Raw genomic sequence first — 6,000 nt, forward strand, 5'->3', positions numbered from 1 at the left:
GCTATACAAATAAACTGAATTGAATTAAGCCACGAACTTTGGGTAGTGACCGAAAGAACGAGGTCACGAATACAAGCGGCCAAAATGAGTTTCCTCCATAGGGCGGCCGGGCTCAGCCTTAGAGAGAGGGTACGGAGCTCGGACATCAGGAGGGAGCTTGGAGTCGAGCCGCTACTCCTTAGCGTCGAAAGGAGTCAGCTGAGGTGGTTCGGGCAAAACTCCCAAGAAACAGAAAAAAAGTATTACAGATTGCAAAGCCAAGAGGCACATTTGTGATTTTGGGCTATACAAAATATCAGCCGAAAAATCTACAGATTTATAGGCATCACATGTTCCTCTGTAAATGGAAAGAAAAGGCTCTGAGTTCTATTTTGGAATGGATTTGATTGGCCTTGATGGAGTTATCTAGTTATAATTATTATGACAGGCCTTTTCTTTTGCTCAACTGTAACTCAAACAATATGCCATGCCAGTCATGCCCGTCATGCCAGTCAGCATCCGTGTGCACATTAATCACCACAGCCATCTTTATTCATCTGTGCCAACACACAATAAAGCCGATTATGTTTCTTCTGAGTGTGTGACGTTGAGGCATGGGCGTCGTTAGGCCTATTCTCGGGGGGCTTCAACAATCTCCTGTGTGATGTCATTAAATAAAACTATTGTTTCTCACATGGACGTGTTATTTATAACTCTAACATGCTACATATGTGTGCGCTTTCTGGTTTGTATATTTTCTCCCTCTTCAAATTACAATCCTTAGCCTATCATCTGTCGGATCCGGAGTTTCTGTGTCTTGTTTGGTGTGTTATTTTGAAGTCCCTGTCTCGTGTCATCGGTTTACCTGCATTTCCTGTCCCTGTGATTGTCTCACCTGTTCCTGATTGTTTCCTTCTGTGTGATTGCTAGCCCCGCCCTCATTGTGTCCACCTGTGTCTCGTTCCCCAGTGTCCAATCACCTCCACCTCCCTGTGTATTTAAACCCTGTTTGTCTCATTGCCCAGTTTAGTTGTGTGAGTCCTACTGTTTGGTTTGTGTGTAACCTGTTTTGGAGCTAAAGGAATAAAGTTTCTGTGGAACCGGTTTTGGCATTTGGGTCCAAGCTCTCTCTAGCCTACGACACCCTGACATCATCATACTTATCGATATAACCCCGGGGCACTAGGACCTTGGGGAGGCTGCTGCGCTGGCTGTCTCACTCTGCCAAGTAACGTCTAGTGTCGACGACAGCCAGGAGTTTAGCTCAAAGTCAATGATGCGCAGAGTGAACTGGTAAGTCCAGGTCCTTACAGGATCTGGCAGTCAGTTGTTAACGATTATTACCTGCATACATTTAGGTTTACTTGAAGCAAATGAAAGGGAAGTTAGAAACTGTCGAGTGAATTCGAAATCCAAGAAATAACTATGAACATCTCTCTATTCTTTGCATTATTATATATTATATGTTTCTCTATTGAATGGTATATTTGACACTGAACTAGTTCATCTTTATCTCAGTGATGGAGTCCAAATGAGCATTAAAAAATTACCATGACCCTGGAATTCTGTCTAACAAGGGATATCTGGGGCTAAAAAAAAAATTGCGTCTTGAAATATCACCAGCCTTGGGGCTTAGCCCCTTTTCTTTGAATCCCAAACGCCCCTGCGTGGAGGAAACGGTGACTCTGTGACTGCTGATCTTGGAACGAATGTTTCACCGCTATCAGCCGAGAGATCTGCAGCTAACTTCTGCAGCTGATGGAAACTCTTTACCGTCGGCTCTCTGCATTTAATTAGATTAAGATTCTGGCGCTTCCCCCGCCTCAGCTCTGCCCAGACCGACCAGAGGCCGCCGCTGAAAACAAGCCATTGGAAGATCAATACAGCCTTGGACAGTAAACATGGAACGTTCATTAAAAATGCAAAGACGTGTCTTGATGAAGTCGTCTGAGAACAAATGCCTTTATAGATTTCTGAGGTAGGGGGAGGGGGGGGTTTCAGCAGCTGAAGTGAGTGTCTTTCATAACAGGTATCCTCCTCCAGAATTGTAAACAAGTGGTGTGGCTTTGAACAATGTTCGGAAGCATTTAGACAGAAGAAAACATGGACAACTCTCAGACTGTTACTGTCAATCACAGTAAGCCCGCCCTAAAGCATCCCCTGCTTTATGGTCTGTTCGACTCTCAATGACCGTAATGTACGAAATGAACATCATGCTGTGTTGAAGAAGACTAGAGATTGAGACATCAACTTGTGTCACAATGTTTACTGAGGGAATGAATCAAGAAGGAAGAAGAAGAGTCATTTTCTATATCTGTTCTTTACAATCAGACTTGGCCCCCTGGTGGCCAGGAAGGAGAATGCAAGTTCAAGGCACTTCCACCTTGTCTTTCAGGCCCGGTGGTCGCCACCTGGTCAAAAGGCAAACTATAATCTTTAGTGTCCAAGAATATGGATTTTTTTTCCCTACGGCTTAACAAGTTGATTAAAACAAAGTGAATCACAATACATACGATAAATAGCACAACATGCACAAGTATAGACAACAATAACGGACATTGTACAACTTCATATGGTATGATAATGTCAGATGTTGTTTTTCAGTTTGTTTCTGCCCCCAGTGGGCAAAAACAGAATGTAAAGACATTTACACAACAGTAGATACATAAGTTATACTATATTCCCCTTGTTTTCACAAGGAATTTTAAATAAAAGTGTCCAGACTATTACACATGATAACAGCTATCCTCTTTATAGTCTTATAGTTAGGGCTGAATCAGGTTCACCTGGTCCAGACCTAGAGATGCTGCTATAGGCTGATAGGCTGCTGGGGGACGTTTAGGAAACACTGAGCTCCTCTCTCCTCTTCTCTCTCTCCTTATGGATGAATTTACATCTCTCCATCACACTTTACTCTGATGTGAGGTCAAAGGTCAGGGATGTTTTATGTGTGCAGATTTTAAAGCCTTCTGAGGCACATTTGTACATTTTTGATATTGGGCTGTATAAAATAAACTGAACTGAAGGGTATAGGAAATTATCCTTTAACTTATTTTAGGAATTCATGTTTACATTTTTGTAAGCTGACGACATGATATTCCTGGCGATGTATTGTAGAACATTAGTGGTCCGGTCAGGCTCCCGTAAAGCGTCACAGCTCACAAGGTTTTGTTTTCCAGTTTTAACGTAGAATGGAAAAAAGCCACACAGCTGAAGAAGCTGGAAGAAAATGGAGTGGGCCATGCCGGCTCTCCTCCGCGCCCTGAAAGGTGGTCGTACCTGAGATGTTCCAGGGACAGTGAATATCTTTCGAGTAAAACATTTTCATGCGAGATAAACTGGAAACGAATCCGGAAGGATAAGCAGAATAATTAAATTCCCAAAAATGTTGCGTGCATGTGTTGTGAAGCTGCAGGGAGCCGATCCAGCCTGATTATTTTTTTGCCTTACTTTTATGGCTGCCATTATTAAAAAAAACATCTGCTGGAAGGAGCTCTGGAGATAATGCTTTCATGAACTTTAGATAAAAGCTACAGCACATTGCTGCAAACTGCTTTAGCATCGCGCATGTCACATCAAACAAACAGCCATATCTCTACCTCTGTTCCTCATTAACGCATGTAATAGACAGGTATTACAATATTTGAAAGAAACAGGATTAAGCAATAGAATTTAAAGCACTGAAATTTTGAATCTCCCTTTTGTTTTGTTTTGTGGTTATTTTGTTGGGTTTGGTTTTGTAAGGGGATCGGTTACTCTTAGGCCGCAAGGTGAACATCGAAAAGTCCTTTAGAAAATGAATCCCACAGTCCAAGCATCTACACAATATTTAGTTCATAAAAAAGAAAGTCGTGCTTAGCTACCAAAAAAAAGTCCGTCGCTGAATTTGCCGTCGATTCTCGATGCGACTATGTTTTATGCCGAACTAGTTTCTTCAGAGCGTAACATGATCTTGGTCACGAGGCGTGGCACGGTTCGACACGTGATCGGTCTACACCAATGAGGTAGCTGCTTTTGTCAACAGAATGGCAAGATGGCGTCCTCGAGCAGTACGGAAGACGAAGAAAATACACCGGAATATATTAATAAATCAAAAAACAAACTTTGTTTTATGCATATTACTTCAGTCAAGCACGAGGAGGTACATTATTTCACCACTACACGATGGAATACATACAGGACAAGCCTACAAACGTGGCTCGGGTTGGACGGTGAGTCTCGGGACGTGGCTGAGAACTTCAAACACTGTGTTGATGTGGAGTGACAATATTCGAGCATGCTGGCTTCCATCACACGTGCTACCGTAGATTTACGGACAAAAAATCCATGGCAAAGGTGGAAAGACGTCTCGCACGTGAGAGACAAGAAGCGACGGAAGACCACGAGGCCATTCCATCGACTTCTAGCGGCACGAGTCCAACAAAGAAACTGCGATCCAGGTCAGGGCTGCCAATCGCAGGCTCTGGCCCGTTCTTCCTGCCCTGGGCATAATTTGCCAAAAAAAGGAGAAGTTCGTCAACCGAGCAGGCAAACGACAAAGGGATACTCTGTCAAAGGCTGAAACATTAACAGCAGGTAAACACACACACACACACACACACACACACACTGTGGTTGAGTGGCTGAAAGGTACAATTATGTGTGAGATATGTCAACAAACTCATGGAGCTATCCTTTTTGTTTTGTTAAGGCCAATTGCAGAAAGCTGCCGAGTTGAAGGAGGACCAAAGTATTCTTTTGCATATACAAGACAAAGACTGTGTGGCTCTGGAGGTGCAGTACCACAAAGGCTGTTATAATCAGTACACCAGGTTTTTGATGAGGCCTGAAAAACCAGAGAAAGAACAGTAAGTTATTTATTATATTGCATTTCAAGGAGCTACTAACTTAACATTGCATAAGTAAACATTCAATCTGCATTCTGTTGTATGTGCACACAATCACAACACATATTCATTTCTCTCCTTCTCATTCATATGTGTTCTAGGAATGAGCCCACGTTTGATGTCAGCGATAAGATATTCTGTGAAAGGATCATTCGCCAAAGGCTGCTTGTCAACCAAGAGGTGCTGAGAATGGGCCAGCTGAGGAAGGCCTTCATTGAACTGGTGAAAGCAAATGAAGGTCTTGATGTGTGACTGTTAAGGAGGGTGTACAGTCTGTTCGTGTTGTTGAAGACCTGCAGTGTGATCATGAAGAATGTGACACAAGGGTGTTTTTACATGCACAACATGCTGCACGGGACCATAAAGCTGTCATCATCAAGAGCTCTGACACTGATGTGGCAGTCATTGCTGTAAGTGTGCAGACAGATTTCCCATGCAGTTTATATGTTTTCACAGGGACTGGCAACAGGACACGTATCATTGACATTACCAAGGTGTCATCAGCTCTCGGAACCAGTGTGTGTTCAGCCTTGATCGGAATTCACACATTCTCTGGGTGTGACTCCACAAGTGCCTTTTATGGCAAAGGGAAAAAAAGACATTTTCTGTTGCATGTGAGAAAGGTGAGTACCTCAAGGCTTTTAAAAGTTTAGGTACTCACTTTAACTTGGAGCAGTCAACATTTGCCAGTCTGTGTGCCACTTATATGATCAGCCAGCTGCCGATAATGTCAATGAAGCTAGGTACAAGGCTTTCTGTATGGCATCATCAGCCTTGCCAGAAATATGCATTCCCCCAACTACTGATGCCCTCCAACAGCACTGCAAAAGGGAAAACTACCAGGCTGCAATAATGAGGTCCTGTCGCAAACAAAAAATAAGTGCTCCATCACCTGCTGGATATGGTTGGCAAATAGAGGATGGGACCTTGCACATCACCTGGATGACCAGAAATCCGGCCCCTGACAGTGTTTTGCATGTCATACACTGCGGCTGTAAAGGTGCCTGTGAGACAGGAAGATGTTCCTGTTTTTCTGCAGGATTGTGTTGCACAGACTTATGTCGTTGCTGTAATTGTGCCAACACCAAAGACACCGAGCAACTGGAACTTTTGTAGTTTTGTACAGTTTTATATA

At 43.2% G+C, this 6,000-nt stretch overlaps 1 long non-coding RNA gene across 1 annotated transcript; it reads left to right on the forward strand.

Annotated features, from left to right (window-relative positions):
• Positions 1 to 4,256: 4,256 nt before the first annotated feature.
• Positions 4,257 to 5,516, forward strand: LOC130200354 (uncharacterized). Its single transcript, XR_008832993.1, has 3 exons — positions 4,257 to 4,554; positions 4,670 to 4,826; positions 4,967 to 5,516. It is a non-coding gene; the product is annotated as an uncharacterized LOC130200354 (long non-coding RNA).
• The last annotated feature ends 484 nt before the right edge of the window (positions 5,517 to 6,000 follow it).

The sequence above is a fragment of the Pseudoliparis swirei genome, chromosome 10 (assembly GCF_029220125.1).
Source record: "Pseudoliparis swirei isolate HS2019 ecotype Mariana Trench chromosome 10, NWPU_hadal_v1, whole genome shotgun sequence".
NCBI lineage: Eukaryota > Metazoa > Chordata > Actinopteri > Perciformes > Liparidae > Pseudoliparis > Pseudoliparis swirei.